This window comes from Chiloscyllium plagiosum, unplaced genomic scaffold (genome assembly GCF_037043375.1).
Source record: "Chiloscyllium plagiosum isolate Xiang-an unplaced genomic scaffold, Cpla_swu_hap1 HiC_scaffold_30, whole genome shotgun sequence".
NCBI classification, from domain to species: Eukaryota; Metazoa; Chordata; class Chondrichthyes; order Orectolobiformes; family Hemiscylliidae; genus Chiloscyllium; species Chiloscyllium plagiosum.
This window is the reverse complement of record NW_028270168.1, coordinates 35,046,960-35,066,098: the sequence shown is the minus strand read 5'-3', so window position 1 is coordinate 35,066,098 and position 19,139 is coordinate 35,046,960. Positions and strand designations below refer to the sequence as shown.

Sequence of the window (19,139 nt, the reverse complement as noted above, 5' to 3'; positions counted from 1 at the left end):
TGGGGAAAAGATCCTTTATTTGAAGAAAATCGGGATGCACACTTTCTGTAGTTGCTGGTATTACTTAATTACAATTTTGCTAACTTACAACCAGGCCATTTCAAAAATCATGTTTAAAGAAAAAGCAATTTGAATCCAAGCAGTCTGTAAGCCTGGCCCTGCTCTCTAAACAGGATGTGTTCCAATGACAAATAAACTCAATGTTGTGTCTCTGACCTTAGAAGTCAAGGAGGAAGGTGACATCGAGTGAGTTAGACATTTCATTTAAAAGAAGCAATATACAATGAAACAAAAAAGGCCTTAATGAAAACAGCAATCGCTATGGAAGCAAATAATACGTTTTAAAAGGTATGAGCAGCGAATGGATGCTTACCATTAGCTGAGTTTTCTCCTTGATCGAAGAGAACAAACAGGTTATGTTTAAAAAAAAAATTCAGGCGCAATCACAACATTAATAAATATCTGGTACTTGTCCATCAAACCAGGAGAGAGTAAACAATCTGTTCTACAAATCACTGGCCTTATTCGCAAGCCAATTGACCTTTTCCTTTCAGCTTTACAGCCTTGGTCGAGTTATCAATGCAGCCACATGCATTTAAGTTGAAGCAATATGACTTTTTTAAAAAAAAAGATACTAGATAAACTATCCTAAATGTCTTCAATTTCTGCCTGCAGCAAGGTCACTGTAACCTTCATCTCGAAGCAAGAGATGAAGATTGAAATTGATGGACAAAATTTCAGTAGGCTCCCTGGAGAAGGAGGAGGCAGAAGGAAAGAAAGGAGGTAATGAAGAGTCTATATTCAGCCTGCTGCCTTAATGCTGGACTGATTAGTGTTGATTAATATTGCTGGAGATTTCTATACTCGACTGATGTCAAGACAGAGAGGAAGGGGAAAATGTTCAGAAGGTGACACAGACAGTAGGAAAGTTTGGATGGGAAGCCTTTTCTCATTCCTGAAGTTTGCTACAAAACAAATCTGGCAACGATGCTGGTCTAAATCTGGAGGCTCCCTAACTTCACAGTTAATCCAATTAAAACATTGTCTTTGACAAGTTGCTTGGGTTCATACAATGTTGATGCATAATAAAAGTTCCCTCTGATTCTAATGTGAAGCTAATAGAAAGGACAATTAAGAGTGAGGGGAGCAAACTTAATGGTGGCACTATGCAGACTTACCGGTCTAGCTACCCAGCATTTATGTGTTTCTGCATTAGTATAATTGAAGGATTCTTTGGGACAGTGGAAGTAGATGTGCAGAGCACTGCCTGACCCTGAGTAATTGATGCTCAGAAACATCCCACAATTCTCATGCCTGCCCTACACAAATTTGTTTTTCTATGCAATTATTACCATTACCTTTTTGTCCACTGTGACTCTAATGTTCGATTATTCAGGAATCATAGTATATTGTGGATGCATTGCATTTTGCGCATTAACAGTTGGCCTTTTTCAACATTTTCAAAAGTGACTACAAAGTTCTTCAGGAACATATTCCCCATGAACAGCAGGACTTTACTGTACATCTGTTCGATGTTGCATCAACTAATTGCTCCCTATGCATTCTTATAGCTCAATTAATGTGCTTTGTGTGTATGAACTTCACAGCTGGTCTATAATGGAGTTCCCGGGCAGAGATACATGTTTTATTTCTGGCATACTTGTGTGCTTGAGAGATGAACGAAGGGTACCTGTTTATTCTCATTTATTTGAACTCTGAGTAGCTCAGTTGTTAGAGAACCGGAGTGGGAAACAGATTTGGCGTTCTATTGCAGAAACATTGGCCCTGCATTTCATCCTTCAGAAATAACTGTGTGTGTATATTTTGGTGAGGCAATGTAAGCTTATAAGCTACAAAGTAAAAGACAAAATTAAGAGAGATGTAAAATGGACTGCCAATTCATTGTTGCCTGTTAAAGAACTAGCTTTTAGAATATGAGACTAGAGCAGGAGGTTGCAAGTTTTGTGTGCTCATTGCTGATCCTACATAGTGTCTTTGGGCATTCTGAGTTCTTGGTAATAGAAATAGAAATTACTATTACCTTATGCTACCATCTTGTGGTGACAAGTTTCTTTTTATATCATTTTATTTTAAAATTGCATGTAATTTGATAGCTTCCCCTTCCAATGGTTACTGCAGATTAAAAGATGGTGTTTAACATTCATAATAGCTAATGCGAACAGGGTTGATTATCTTGAGTGGGAACCTTGTCACGTCCATCTCATGACACCTGACCATTTAGCTTCAGGTTCAAATACAAATGTCTTTCTTAGTCCTACATATCAAGTTTGGGAAAACCAATATTTCATAACCCAGCTGAGGACAGGTGATATCAAAATTACTCATAAATAGGCAGATTGAAATTTAATTTAGTGCTTTCATGCCCTCAGGATATCCTGAAACACCTCACACAAATTATTGACTTTTGAAGTGCAATCATCCTTGTCACATAGATAAACATGACAAACCAATTTGTGCAAATATTAAATGAGATAAATGATCAATGAGACTGTTGAATGTATGGGCCAGGGCACCTAACTTACTTGCCATTTTTCTTTGAATTACTCCCATGAGATCTTTCATGTTCAACTGAGCAGACCTCAGTGTAACATCCCATTAGAGAGATGACACTTCCAATTGCATGGAGGCCTTTGATCCTGCACAAAAGGGGTGGCACAGTGGCTCAGTGGTTAGCAATGCTGTCTCACAGCAGCAGGGACTTGGGTTCAATTCCAGCCTCGGGCAACTGTCTGTGTGGAGTTTGCACATTCTCCCCATGTCTGCGTGGGTTTCCTCTGGGTGCTCTGGTTTCCTCCCACAATCCAAAGATGTGCAGGTCAGGTGAATTGGCCATGCTAAATCGCCCATCGTCTTAAGTGCATTAGTTAGGGGTAAATGCCAGGGAATGGATCTAGGTGAGTTATTCTTCTGAGGGTCAGTGTGGACTTGTTGGGTCTCTTGCCCCACTGTAAGGAATCTAATCTAAAAAAGCACTAAAATTTTAAGCAAAGCATGAAAGCATAACATTCTGATTCATACTAAGCTACATTTGTGAGGTAGACTTGGTACCCTGCTCATTTAACCCAAGTGTGGGTCTCATCATGAATAATGTTACATGTACATAATTAAAAATGATGATTGTTTTCCATTTTGTCTGGGTCAAACTGAGAGCTGGAAAAGGTGTTGAATTCAGCACATAGAGATTGCATTGGTTTCATGCCACCTTATCCTAAGTTCCACAGGAAATGAGAAAGTACAAACATGCATTACTGGATTTAGATAAGGATGGCGCAGACTAGACTGGATTTCAGCGGACAGCTGAAACTGACAACCGGAAGCGGCAGGGACAGGCCACTATAAATGCCGGAGGAAACACCACAGAAGCGCTTCACAGGAGGCTCCCAAGCACTGAGGATGTCATCTAGACAGGAGACGAAACATTTGCAACAAAAACTTCCAGCTCGGCGAACAGAACCACAGCAACGAGCACCCGAGCTACAAATCTTCTCACAAACTTTAGACTGGATTTTCTTTAGAATCTTTGTCAATCTGGGAACACTAGGAGAAAGTGAGGACTGCAGATGCTGGAGATCAGAGCTGAAAAATGTGTTGCTGGAAAAGCGCAGCAGGTCAGGCAGCATCCATGCAATTGAAGAAGGGCTTATGCCAGAAACGTCGATTCTCCTGCTTCCTGAAGAAGAGCTTATGCCCGAAACGTCGATTCTCCTGCTTCCTGAAGAAGAGCTTATGCCCGAAACGTCGAATCTCCTGCTCCTTGGATGCTGCCTGACCTGCTGCGCTTTTCCAGCTATACATTTTTCAGCTTCAATCTGGGGACACACGTGACATGTAAAACAGAATAAAATGTGTTGCTAAAATTGTTCAAAGCTGATGCTAAGAACTGGCCCAATATGCTTGGCCCCCTTTAAGACCCTGCAATACCCATCTGTCACATGTAAATGTAGTCAAGGGGCTTCACTAATCCCTCATTTCTCTCAACTTTAACACCAAATAGTCATTGCAGCTTCTTTCATGGCCATAGGAGCATGAAGAATGTATACTTATTGTATATTCTTCAATGAAGAGACCATTTTCTGTTTTGTTAAGCCAGTTTGTTATATCCCTGAATCAATATTGAACTCTTTCGTGGTTTAGCAAATTATTCGGGAGATTTAGTATAAATTCTATTTGCCTCTTTAAATATGGTTTGGAATGGACCTCTAGGATTCTCAGATGGAGTCCTCCATTATTATAGTATGAAGAGAAAGTTAAGGACATGGAAGAGGCTACAGGAAAGGCTTTTATTGTACATTATCAGACAAGGTGCCTCCTCTTCATGCATCTATACCCACCCATTATGATCTACAGATAATGAAAATCTTGCTTTAACTTTTCTGATCAGTGACCTAAGACACTAAGCTTTATTTCGCAAGTTATTAATATAATATATCAACCAGTGTTATCCTACTGCTAGGTTCCATCAGGAGCAAAACACTCCTGCAGTAGTCAGTGACCCCACTGCCTTAAATTTCTTTATGATGGTCCTTTCTAGGCAACATCAGACAACTATCACACCACAAATCCGGCAACAGCTTACTACTGCGTTATATTGATCATTTATGCTTGATCTAGAAGCCTTCACAATTTGCATCTTTCCCTTTAGAGTTATCCGGATCAACAGATCCCCAGAGATAACTCTATCGAGAAGAAATCGTGAACTGGTACTTTGTCTTCAATAGGACCAATCATGCAGGCTGTACTGCTTTGCCAATAAGTTCAATTACAAAATTAGTCATAGGTTATAGGTAAGTGAAAACAAGTACTTGTAATTCACTGATTGAAGTCTATTGAACAGAAATTGTGGAATAACAGTGGAAAATATTACATTCCATGAGCTGTGATATAATTGTGAAATCATGAGGGTTTAATTAAGACTGCATAGCTTTGATTTTCATTTTTAAAAACTTCTTATTTACATTCATTTTGAAAGTAAAAGCAATTACATTAATAAACAACAAGATTTCATTTAATCACTCAAGCCAACCAAGCAGAATTTCTGGAATGTTCCAGGCCTTTGATTATCCACTAGTGAGTCATCACTGATAAAAGAACAAAAATAGAAATCTGGATGGTCTCCGTCTATATTCAATTAATAAAATAAACATATAGAACATAGAACATTACAGCGCAGTACAAGCCCTTCGGCCCTCGATGTTGCGCTGACCTGACATACCAATCTGAAGCCCATCTAATCCACACTATTCCATGTACGTCCATATGCTTGTCCAATGACGACTTAAATGTACTTAAAGTTGGTGAATCTACTACCATTGCAGGCAAAGCATTCCATACCCTTACTACTCTCTAAGTAAAGAAACTACCTCTGACATCTGTCCTATATCTATCACCCCTCAATTTAAGGCTATGCCTCCTCGTGCTTGCTGTCACCATACTTGGAAAAAGGCTCTCCCTGTTCCTCTATCTAACCCACTGTCCACCCTCTAACAGTCAACCATAAAGTATGCATTTAATGAAAACTGGTCTGTGTGGAGTTTGCACATTCCCCCCATGTCTGCATGGGTTTCCTTCAGGTGCTCTGGCTTCCTTTCACAGACCAAAAATGTGCAAGTTAGGTGGATTGACCATGCTAATGTCCATGGATGTCCATAGGAAAGGTGGGGTTGTGATGTTAGGATAGGGTTCTCTCTGGAGAGTTGATGTGAATATGGCTTGCTTCCACACTGTAGGGATTCAATGATGATTCCATGAAAGAGCTGCTTATACTGTAAATCAGAAACAAAAACAGAAATTGTTAGAAAAGCTCAGTAGGTCCAGCAGCATCTGTGGAGAGAAGTCAGAGTCAATGTTTCAGGATGTATTCTGAAGAAGGGCCACTGGATCTGAAACATTAACTCTGATTTCTCTCCACAAATGCTGCCAGACCTGCTGAGCGTTTCCGGTAATTTCTGTTTTTGTTTGTATTTAATGAGGTGGACTAGAAGAAGGAGAAAAGCAGAGCAAAACTGCCGAGAAAGTGTCTTTAGAATATTTTAGATGACTACGGTTTCAGTGCAGGAGAAAATCAATCACCAGAGATGACAAAGCTCTCAGGCAGATAGTGGTTGTGTTGCAAGGTATGTGATTTAAATAAATTATGATATTTCATTTTGAGTTTGGATTTTTGAATTTGGAGTAGTGGCATATGGGTTCACAGTGTATCTGAATGAATTTTGTGATTACTATGTAATATTTCTGCAGCCAGTATGATTTTTAGTTCAGGCAGAATATTAAAGAAAGACTTCCTGGAGAGAAATTGATTAATTTACATTAGGAAAATTTGACGAGTAAACAAATTAAACACATGCGTATCAAGCTCCAGTTTGGAAGGTCAGAGTTTGAAGTTGTTTTTTGTTTTGATTAGGGAAACGCCAATAGCTTGGGGAGGAAAAAAAATCAATTGGGCAGTTCTCCAGCATTCTTCACTGAAGCCAGATCCATAAAGTAGTTGCTCCAACAAAGAGAGAAGGTAGTTTAGAATTGTTTAAAAAAAAAAGGGTCACCTTTGTGTCAGATGTATAGTAAAAGTTCCAGACCAGTTTGGCTGAAATCCTGAAGGGGCTATTTGAAGCTGAGAAAGTTTATGCTCAGTTATACGACCTATCAAGGATGAAGCTATCAGATTCTCAAGATCAGGAATTGAAGTCACAGCGAATTTAAAACCTGTGTGGACAACAGAAGGGAATTTATCTGATATTTGAACACCATAATGGGATGCTGTTGTTATTAATGGGATTATATTTTTACTGGGCATTTCAAAATCTTTAACCATATGTTATGTGTAAATAGTTTAGACTATTCTATTTTATATTCATTTTTCTTACATAGTAACCTTTTGTTTTATTCTTAAAACTGAATCCTGCAGCAATGCATGTTTGTGTTTCAGTGAGAGATCATCTCATTAAAATCAAAGGAGCAAAATATGATTTATCCAGCCAGATTTCAGTCTGGGATCTGGCCTGTGCTATAATAAAATCAGCTGGTGTCATAATTCAAATGAGATATTGCATTTGTTATGACATTGGATGACAAAGAAATAGGACAGGGGCAGTTCGTGTCTGAAGATGAGCAACCTCTCTGTTGCTTGGCTTGGTGTGCAAGTGGAGGAATAACACAAAACAGAAAAATATTGACATGAACCTCCTTATGCCTCTGCTAAGTGGATTCATTCAAGTGGAGAACATCTAAAGCAGGATGATTTAGATAAAGCTTTGCTTAATAAGTGGAAAGTAAAAGTTTAGCCAAAAACAAATCAACAGAAATTTGTTTCCCTTTCCTGGAGATGAAGCTGAGGGCAACTGGAAATGACACAGCATGTTGTTTATTATATTCCAAGCTAATAGTTCCCACAAATTGCAGCAACTTACTTTCAACCTCTGCCAGGCTGGTTCTCTAGATTGCAGATCACAACTGGAAAGTTCTGTATATGTAAATCCCTAACAAGAGAAAGATCAGCATTTCAGGAATTCCATATGAAATGGGCAGTTGCACGAAGGAGACTGAAAATAAGATAATCTTCTTATTTCGTAGTGAAGTTTCCACAAATAAAAAGGAAAAGTGGAAGGAAATTCTTAAACATATTTTTCAATGTTGCCTTGTTTATTTGACAATGGGATAAGGTGGTTATCAATTGAACGCTACTGAATTCCTTTAGATTATATTTAATTTTTAGTTCAGCATGATCAGGTTTTGGGTGACCATGCTGATTGTTTAAAAAAAACAAAGGTGCAAAATAAAGTTCTTCAAACATATGATTTGTCACCTGAGAGCGAAACTGCATTTTGTGAATAACACCTTGTGTTCATGCTGCAAAGTTAATGAGGCAAAGTACTTTCAGTAGTTTACAATGGAACACAAGGAACAGTTAGAGCTAATGGTATCAAGAGCCTACAAAGAAATTGTCATTCAGGAGCATATTGTGATTCAGAGCCTTTACCAAGAAGATTGGCAAGCAAATTACTAAGATACTTAAAAGCAAGATAACATAGAGTTGAATTTTTAACTAGATTCTAAATTCTGTTTTGCACAAGGTGAGAATAATGGATCCAACTTGACAGGAGAGTATTTCTGGATTGAGGTGATGTTTTCTCAACAGAATTCACAGGCACTTTATGCTCCATGTCCATCGAACACTTTGAAATTACTTGGCAACTATTTGGCAGATTCTGTATTAGTGGTGCTGGAAGAGCACAGCAGTTCAGGCAGCATCCAAGGAGCAGCGAAATCAACGTTTCGGGCAAAAGCCCTTCATCAGGAATAAAGGCAGAGAGCCTGAAGCGTGGAGAGATGAGCTAGAGGAGGGTGGGGGTGGGGAGAAAGTAGCATAGAGTACAATAGGTGAGTGGGGGAGGGAATGACCCGTAATTACACCGGCACCACTCCTCACCTCTTCCTCCGCGATATTGATGACTGCATTGGCGCCACTTCGTGCTCCCGCGAGGAGGTTAAGCAATTCATCAACTTCACCAACACATTCCACCCTGACCTTAAATTTACCTGGACCATCTCTGACACCTCCCTCCCCTTCCGGGACCTCTCCATCTCCATTAATGACGACCGACTTGACAGCTACCTGGATTACACCTCTTCCCACCCTACCTCTTGCGAAAATGCCATCCCATATTCCCAATTCCTCCGCTTCCACCGTATCTGCTCCCAGGAGGACCAGTTCCACCACAGAACACACCAGGTGGCCTCCTTCTTTAGAGACCGCAATTTCCCTTCCCACGTGGTTAAAGATGCTCTCCAACGCATTTTGTCCACATCACGCATCTCCGCCCTCAGAGCCCACCCCTCCAACCGTAACAAGGACAGAACGCCCCTGGGTGCTCACCTTCCACCCTACTAACCTTCGCATGAACCAAACCATCCGCCGACATTTCTGCCACCTCCAAACAGACCCCATCACCAGGGATATATTTCCCTCCCCACCCCTTTCCGCCTTCCGCAAAGACCGTTCCCTCCATGACTACCTGGTCAGGTCCACGTCCCCCTACAACCCACCTCCTATTCTGGCACCTTCCCCTGCCACCGCAGGAACTGTAAAACCTGTGCCCACACCTCCTCCCTCACCACTACCTAAGGCCCTAAAGGAGCCTTCCACATCCATTAAAGTTTTACCTGCACATCCACTAATATCATTTATTGTATCCGTTGCTCCCAATGCGGTCTCCTCTACATTGGGGAGACTGGACGCCTCCTAGCAGAGCGCTTTAGGGAACATCTCCGGGACACCCGCACCAATCAACCACACCGCCCTGTGGCCCAACATTTCAACTCCCCTCCCACTCTGTCGAGGACATGGAGGTCCTGGGCCTCCTTCACCGTCGCTCCCTCACCACCAGACGCCTGGAGGAAGAACGCCTCATCTTCTGCCTCGGAACACTTCAACCCCAGGGCATCAATGTGGACTTCAACAGTTTCCTCATTTTCCCTTCCCCCACCTCACCCTAGTTCCAAACTTCCAGCTCAGCACTGTCCCCATGACTTGTTCAGACTTGTCCTACCTGCCTATCTCCTTTTCCACCTATCCACTCCACCGTCTCCTCCCTGACCTATCACCTTCATCCCCTCCCCCACTCACCTATTGTACTCTATGCTAATTTCTCCCCACCCCACCCTCCTCTAGCTTATCTCTCCACGCTCCAGGCTCTCTGCCTTTATTCCTGATGAAGGGCTTTTGCCCGAAACGTCGATTTCGAAGCTCCTTGGATGTTGCCTGAACTGCTGTGCTCTTCCAGCACCACTAATCCAGAATCTGGTTTCCAGCATCTGCAGTCATTGTTTTTACCTAATTATTTGGCAGAGTTGACAATTTATTGTTCTTTGACTGTTTTTTGTTATTGTTTAATATTTTCAGCAAATTTTCACAAAGGTGCAAGATTTTAAGGAAATAATGCTTCACTTCAGTTTAATGTCTGACACATGACAGACTCGTCTCTATTAATTGTGTGAATCCTTTTGCCAAAAATGTGACTTGCACGTGCAGAAGTAACAGTTTACTCAATTATATGTTCCAATTTAAGTGTTTCACTCACATTAAGTTGACTAAACGTTTTGATCTGATCGATGAACAGAACAAAGTCCTTTAAGAGCTCCTGTGGTGTACTGTCACTATTCCTATCTCTGGGCCAGGAGGCATAGGCATCTCTGAACAGATTGATTAGAAAGTATTTAGAATGAAGTCCTTCAATGCAAGAGAGACACATCTACATTCTTATAAATGAGCTTCTGAAATCTGGATCCTTGATGCATTTTAATCTTTATTGTAACGTCCAGAATCCTTTCTTTATTCTTAATCTCTCCCTCTCTGTCTCTATCTTTTCTCTCAGCCTCAGTTTCTTTTTGATCCATAATTGGGATTTGCTGTGTGATAGTAAGACAGAGCGTTTTGTTTGCAGCAATTCTGTCTTCACAATGGCTTCTTCCAGCCATCTAATATCCTCCCAATTTTCTTGCACACCTGCTATAACTGGGTAGTTTCTGATGGAACATTCACTTCGAACTTCATCCTGTTCGAGAATCACCATGCTATAAATAACTCATCTCTTTGCAACAAAGGACCTTGGCCAATTCCAAGTGGAATTTTGTTGTATTCACCATGAAATGGGATTCCCCTCACTGCTCTACTGACGATGCAAAAAATTGCTTATTTTAAACTTGTACTTTCTGATGCTATTTAAAGGCCACTATTAAGTGACTGCCTCATTACTCAATGCCGGACACTAATTATTCTCAATTGCATTGCATGGTCTTGGAGATTACACTCTGACAAAAATGGTTAATTGCCACATCATTGAAAGACTGCAATTGACTACAAAAATAAACAGTATTTTTCAAAATAGGCATTGCAATTCAAGAGCAATATCTATGTGTTATATGCCAGTGAACACAAGCAGAAGAAACATAACTAGGAAATGGAGCTGAATCACACCATGTACCTTCACACAGCAGGTACCTTCAGTCGTAGTCAAACACTACTAATGAAAGGAAAATCCACAAAATTCAGCATCATGATCAATTTTTATTGTAAAAATATATGGTGTGAGTAAATTTACTGCCTGACCTGCAGTAAATTATTTTCTTTTTTGTAATAGTGTCTGCAATATAAACCATCATCCCAGTTGAGAGACATCACATTTGAGAGTGTGGTGCTGGAAAAGCACAGCGAGTCAGGCAGCATCCGAGGAGCAGGAGAATCGATGTTTCGGGCATAAGCCCTTCATCGGGAAACTTCATCATTCTCCTGCTCCTCCGATGCTGCCTGACCTGCTGTGCTTTTCCAGCACCACACTCTCGACTCTGATCTCCAGCATCTGCAGTTCTCATTTTCTCCTAGAGACATCACATTGCCAATTTGACCCTAACGTGGGAGAGTTAATTTCAGTAGGAGGTACATACTCCACATCAAACAAGGCTAAAATTACAATTAGAAAGAAAAGTCACTTAAATCTTTTCTCCCTCCACAAACAATATTCCCTCTCTGCAGGAAGTCATTGAGTTTTAACTAACAGTGGAATGGAGAGGCAATGGCCTCTTGGTATTATTGCTAGACTATTGATCCAGGTAATGTTTTGGGAATCTGGGTTCAAATCCTGCCATGACAGAGGATAGAATTTGAATTCAATAAAAATCTGGAATTAAGAGCCTAATGATGACCATAGTCGATTGTTGGAAAAACCCAGCTGGTTGACTGATGTCCTTTAGGGAAGGAAAATGCCATTGCTACATGGTCTGGCCTACATGTGACTCCAGACATGCAGCAATGTGGTTGGCTCTTAACTGCCCTCTGGGCAATTAAAGATGGGCAATAAATGCTCACCTAGCTAGCGATGCCCACATCCCATGAATGCATAAATACAACTTAAGCAAATGCCTTTATGGAGTTACTGTTATACCAGGAAGGACTCTCTTTCAAACTCTCGCCTTGCCTGAAGTGTGGTGACCCTCAGCTTAAACCACCATCAGTTGACACCATCAGAAGACCTCCATGGTTGGAAAAGTATATCATATTAAATTTAAGCATTTCTTTATGAATTATACATGAACATATTATGCAAATAGTGCTTTAGAACAAGTAAATAATAAGATCAAACATGGTGATCTTTGACTTTAAACAAGTTAGTGGAAGTGAAAAGAACAAACTAACAAGGTTTCCTCCAGTAATCCTTATTTTCAATTTAATCTCTGGCTTATTTTTCTTTATCATGAGCATCATTAAAGCATTTAAACTAACTACTTTGGAAAGACAATGGAGTAAAACATGATTCAGTAAATGTAACCCAAGAATTACTGGTAGACAACACAGAAGATTGAAATTGAGCTTTTAGAGCTCCAAAACCTCATTCTGTTTGCAAACTCCCTAACAGCATAGTGGAGTGTATCCATTACCCTAGTTCTCACCCAATAATTGATTTGATGTTTACAATGACACAAACTGTAAGAAGTTATTAATTTTTAAATGACCTATTTTTATTCCTGGCCCATGTGGTGCGATATTCATTATATGAGATTGTCACCATGGTGACATTAAGTTAATTCCAAGGAGGGCAGACTTTTCTCCACAACAGGAAGAGAATTGGAGTAAGATTCAATTATTTCTGTTTCTATGGGGTCCTGTTTAATGAAAAGCTTGCTCCACTTTGAAGATTCTTGTAATAAGCTGCTCCAATGTTTATAGACTCTGGTTTTCCATTAAAATAATCGAGGAGATAATTTGAACAGCTTGTGGCATTACATTACACAGTTTATTTAAATGATTAACAAAATGTTATTTTAGCCGATCAAAATGATTCTGCTGTCGTACTTACAGGAGTCCTGAGCTTAAACTGTCCTCTTTCTCTGTTTAGTTTTTATCCCCATAATTTCATCTTCTAGTTTGTCTTGGCAATAAGTCCCACCCCCATACTTCTTTACGCTGTTCCCACTAAACTGCTGGTCCCCCAACTTGACTCCCATGTTAGCTGATGCTATTGACATTTATTTCTCTTCAGATACTGCCTGCATACTCTTTCAATCTGTTGTCATCATCCTGCTCGTTTTTATGAGATAACCTTTTACCCCCACTGTTGAAAATGTGTTGCTGGAAAAGCGCAGCAGGTCAGGCAGCATCCAAGGAGCAGGAGAATCGACGTTTCGGGCATGAGCCCTTCTTCAGGAATCATGCCCGAAACGTCGATTCTCCTGCTCCTTGGATGCTGCCTGACCTGCTGCACTTTTTCAGCAACACATTTTCAGCTCTGATCTCCAGCATCTGCAGTCCTCACTTTCTCCTAGAAGATTTTACCCCCACTATTCTTGCAAATGTTTTCCACCCCACACCACCCCCACCATTTGCAATCTCCATTTATCCTACTTCAGTGGGGCAGCATGGTGGCTCAGTGGTTAGCACTGCTGCCTCACAGCACCAGGGTCCCAGGTTCAATTCCAACCTCAGGCGACTGTCTGTGTGGAGTTTGCACATTCTCCCCGTGTCTGCGTGGGTTTCCTCTGGGTGCTCCGGTTTCCTCCCACAGTCCAAAGATGTGCAGGTCAGGTGAATTAGCCATGCTAAATTGCCCATAGTGTTAGGTGCATTAGTCAGAGGGAAATGGGTTTGGGTGGGTTACTCTTCAGAGGGTCGGTGTGGACTTGTTGGGCCGAAGGGCCTGTTTCCACACTGTAGGAAATCTAATCTAATTAGTGTGCTGTTGCTTCCATGCCTGCATTTGGTTTATTGACCTGCCATAATACCAAAGCAGCTCCCATTGCAGTCGCAAATTGCATCAATTGTCAGTCAATATGACAGTCTACTGTTTTGCAGTAAATGGCAATGTTGACCATCATTCTTCTCAAAAGCTCTCCCTTATCAGCCAACTGATTGAGCATTTACTTACCAAGTGCAATGGTTGCTTCTCCAGTCATTGTTTTAGAACCACCAGCAATGACTTTTCTTTCCACTCCCATAACAATTCCTTAGACTCACCTAATTCTCATCTAAATACTGCACCCCTGCCACATACTGTAAGTCCAAATTTTCATTCCCACAATCCCAACATTGGGAAGACCTTGCAAAAGCTGAGTAGGCTGCAAGTCGCTGAGCTGAGCTCAGTGGAGAGCCTGCCTTCGGCCCCCAGAATTGAGTCTAAAAATGAAAATAACAAAAGAAATCCCTTCAGAGCTCACCGTCCTCAAACTTCCTCACCCACCCTGACCCCCACTCATGCCCATCTATGCTCACTGTTGGCACATAGTGTCCTCTACCCATCTCTCAAGGTCTTTCATATGCCTATGGTAACAAAGTGCCAGCTTATGCCAACTAGTATTTCAGTCTTTTTTTCTCATCTTCTACCATGCCATCACTTAATTTCTCATAAATGCCCATGCACATAGAAGAAATAAAAAAATGAAATTCTTCTATTTAAAGTTCTACGTTGCCAACTGCACTCTATTGATAAAACAAAGCTCTCATTCAAAAATAAAGTAAGATCCTGGTGTTTTATACCAGTTCTTAAAAAGGTTGCTGTTTTTGGCAGAGCTTGACAAGTTTGACAGTTCTTGACAATATCTGACACTTCTTGTCAAGCTTAACATTTCATGACACCTTTTGGAATTTCTTTGACAGCTTTACAGTTTCAAGGGTTTTTTGCACCTTCCAGGCAACATTGTTTTCGCAGTTAACAAACCCAAAGAGTGCCTGATCAATCCCTTCCCTTTTTCCTGGCAAAGTGTACCTGACTTGCTCAAAGGTATACCAGGATCATAACCATAATGGTACCTTATCACTCCAAATGGATACTCGAGCTATTCAAATGAATGAAGTTCACATCTCCCTTAGCATGTCTCATGTCCACATTCTGGATATATGTTACAGGGACGCCAAAGTCCCCTTCAGGGAAGACTGTTGGTGATTTAAAATCTGTAAAATGCACACATGCAACTCCCAAATAGATTGCAATCTCACCCTCCCCTACTCAAAAGTCGTAAATGCCATGTCTAGAGGCAGGATATGTGATTTTGGGCCACTTTACCACTTTGCACCATAACAGAGAGCATATTCATTGTGGTAGATATTTAATCCTTAATGCTTTTTCTTTATTCTCAATTCTGCCTCTCTCCGACTTGTAATAAGTTGCCTGACTGCTTTTGTACTGGATGAACAGAAATTTCCTCTGACTAAGTATTGGAGGAAGTAGTTGTCTTCAGTGCACACAGAAAACTCCAACCCCTCCTGGCAACTATCTGAAACTGAAACTGGACTGTTCACAACTTTGATGTCATACTTCACAGTTCCATTAAGACTACCTAATTCCATCTGTGCACAATATTGCTCAATTCTGCCCCTGCTTCAGCTCATTTGCTGCTGAAGCCATCATCCAAGCCATCCTTACCTCCAGACTTGACAATTCCAACAATATTCTTGCCCACCTCCCATCATCCACCCTCCAAAAGTGAAGCTATTGCTGCCTTCTATTTTGCATCAAGTCCAGTTTACCCTTCTGCTCACTGATTTGCATTTCCTCACTGTTAAACGTCTGTTTTAAATTCAGTTTTCAAACCCTTTCATCACTTCACCTCTTCGTCGTGTGAGTTCCTACAAGCCTTAAAGGGATTAATACTATCCAAATCCTGGTGTCTAGGATATCCCCAGTGTTCATTGTAATGCCATACGTCTGCCCCTTTGCCCTAATCTCTGGAATTTCCATCCATAAAACTGTTTATTTTATACTCCTCCTGTTAGATGCTTTGTAAAACATGTTCTATGACAAAGCTTTGGACATTGGCTCTAATTTCTCTTTATGTGGATTGGTTTTTTTTTAGATTACTTACAGTGTGGAAACAGGCCCTTTGGCCCAACAAGTCCACACCGACCCGCCGAAGCGCAACCCACCCATACCCCTACATTTACCCCTTACCTAACACTACGGGCAATTTAGCATGGCCAATTCACCTGACCTGCACATCTTTGGACTGTGGGAGGAAACCGGAGCACCCGGAGGAAACCCACACAGACACGGGGAGAACGTGCAAACTCCACACAGTCAGTCGCCTGAGGCGGGAATTGAACCCGGGTCTCTGGCGCTGTGAGGCAGCAGTGCTAACCACTGTGCCACCGTGCCGCCCAAATTGGTGTCAAATTTGTTTTGGTAACACTTCTATCCTTTGGATGTTTTCCTGTATTAAAGGGTTATATAGGTGGGACTATTTGTTGTAATGGATGTGACACCGTAGATGATACAATCATTTATCAATCATTCAGAACAAGAGTTCAAAAAGTAGTTGTTCCAGTGCAGCTGCAACTCTGCCATCTACTCAACAATGTGCAAAATTCCCAGGTCTGTCCAGTCCATACAAAGCAGGACAAATCCAACCTTGATAATTACTATCCCATCAGTCTTATCTCGATCATGAACAAAGTAGGGGAAGGGGTCACCACCAATAACATCAAGTGGTACACTTGTTGACTGTCACTCAGTTTGTGTGTGCCAGGTACACTCAGCTTCAGTCCCCATTACAGCCTTAGTTCAAACATGGACAGTAAAGCTGAACTCCAGTGGTGAGATGTGACTGGTAGCCCTTGACATCAAGGTAGCATTTGACTGAGTTTGAAATTAAGAGTGTGCAAAACTGGAGTTAGTAGCAATCAAGGGGAAGATTGTCTGCTGGTTTGAATCATACCTACATTAAAGAAGATGTTTGTGCTGTTAATCATCTCAGCAATCAACTTTACACACGTCACACAATGGCCGTCTCTAAAAAGAGAGAATCTAACTGTCTCCCTTTGATGACATTGCTGTCATTGATTTGCCCATTGTCTACTGTGGATTAGAAACTGAGTTGGACTTGCCATATAAATGCTATGATTTCAAGAGTAGGTCAAATGCTAGGAATTCTGCAGCGAGTAACTCACTCTTGACTCACCAGTTCCTGGTTGGGTAAATTTCCAGCAATCCTCAAGAGGCACTACAACATCCAGGTCAAGGTAGCCTGCTTGATTCGCACCCCATACACCGCTGATGCACGTTGACAGCAGTGTGTACCATCTTTAAGATGCGCAGCAGTACTTCGCCTTTAATAGTACCTTCTAAACCCATGGCCCCTACCACCCAGAAGGACAAGGGTGGCAGATGCGTGGAAACGCTACCACCTGCGAGTTCTCCTCCAAATCACACACCACCTGTCTTAAAACAATATTTCCTTTCCTTTACTATAACAGGGTTAAAATCCTGGAACTCCCTTACAATCATAGAATTGTGCAATACAAAAAGTCCATTCGGCCCATTGAGTTGGTACCTCCAAAGCTACCCTAAATCTACACTGGTGCGACTTTCCAGCACTAGGCCTACAGCCTTGAATGTGATGACATTTCAAGTCCACATTCTGACAAGTTACAACTTAAACTGAGTTTTTTGAACAAGCTGAACTTACCAGTGCAGAAACCGCACCTGCCTAAGATCTGACCAGTACATTTGACCAGTAATCTGACCAGTATGTTTGAAGACCTTCTGGAAAACCAAATGGAAATCTGGTGACAGACAGGACCAGTACTCTAGGTTTTCTGTCATGCTGTGACAGAGTGGGACCATTTCCAACAGCCAACCTGCTACCATGGCTTTCAATTATGATCTCAAATACAAGAGTTGGTCGACATGAGACACTCTGAGCCACTCTTGTAGTAGTGAATAGAACATGTTTGGAGTAGGGAACCAGGAGTACAGATCATTCAGTCCTCAAGCTTGCTCTGTTATTTTAGATCATGGCTGATCATCCACTTCTAAAGCAATTTGCCTTCACTATACCCACATTTCCTTAATATCTCAATGTATCAGTCTCTATCTTTGAATATACTCAGAGCCTTAGCTTCTAACAGCCTCCTGGGGTAGAGAATTTCTACCCTCTAAGTCAGGAAATTCTTCCTCATTTCAGTCCTAAATATCTTTCACCTCATTCTGAGATTTGTCCCTTCACTTTTGACTGCCACTCTTCCCAAGAGAGGGGAAACATCCTTTTCAGCATCCCCACTCTCGAGCTTCTTCATTATTTTGTAAGCTTCAGTGAGGATGAAGGAGTGCTTTGATTGAAGGGATTTGAGCAAAACAGGAGGAAAGCATCTATTAAACATAGAAATACACTGTTGAGTGATTTAGCTGTACAGTAAGAACTCAAGCATTCCTGATTGGCTATGGAGAGAGGGTTTACCGGACTGACTCCTGGGAATGCAGGACTGATGTGTGAAGAGAGATTGGATCAATTAGGATAATATTAACTGGAGTTTAGAAGAATGAGGAGTTGGGGGGCATGGATGTGGATCTCATCGAAAGCTAACAAGTTCTCACGGGACTAAACAAGATAAATGCAAGAACAATGTTCCGATGATGGGGAATCGAGAACCGAGGTCACAGTCTTAGGATATAGACTAGGCCATTTCGGACTGAGATGAGGAGTGGCTTCTTCACCCATTGAGTGGTGAGCCTATGGAACTCTATGCCACTGAAAGCAGTTGAGGCTAAAACACTGAATGTTTCCAAAAAGGATTTAAATGTGGTTCTTTGGGCTAAAAGGACCAAAAGGTATGGGGAGAAAGCAGGAAGAGGGTATCAAGTTGAATGATCAGCCATGATCATAATGAGTGGCAGAGCAGATTTGAAGGGTCGAATGGCCTACTTCTGCTCCCATTTTCTCTGTTTCTATGTTAAGACTACAGCATTAATTGCATCAGATTGCAAAACAAAGCTACCTCAGACTTAGGTATGACCCGCACTGGCCAGGCTTCAATTACTTAGCAAGGCGTGTCCTTCTTCACTGTACTCCAATTTCAGGCTCCTGCTTCTGCATTGGCTGTTTGTTTTTTGCACCTTTGATGTCTTCAAAAACAGATTTTTCTACATTTCTTCTGATCTTCCACAAAGTTTGATTCCCACTCAGAACTCTTGTGACTCGAAGATCATCCATCCAAGGTTAGTATAGACAAGATACATCTGTCTTACTGTCCTCCCTTCTGTCTTTAATTCAGTAGTATTGATAGGCACAAAGTTTGAGCAGCCCTTAACGCCACATGCCTATTGTTCCTGTGAAGTTGGCCACTTTTTCCTATCCTCATTGTA

At 41.3% G+C, this 19,139-nt stretch overlaps 1 protein-coding gene across 6 annotated transcripts in view; it reads left to right on the top strand.

The window, feature by feature from the left end:
* Positions 1-19,139, top strand: part of LOC122563716 (disks large-associated protein 2) — a 706,137-nt gene that overhangs the window by 440,241 nt on the left and 246,757 nt on the right. The window contains exon 5 of one of the 6 annotated variants that reach the window (XM_043717839.2): positions 676-783. The exons of the other annotated variants lie outside the window; for them this stretch is intronic. The gene's annotated coding sequence lies outside the window, so the exon portion shown is untranslated. The remainder of the gene's footprint in view (positions 1-675; positions 784-19,139) is intronic. 6 annotated transcript variants of the gene reach the window in all.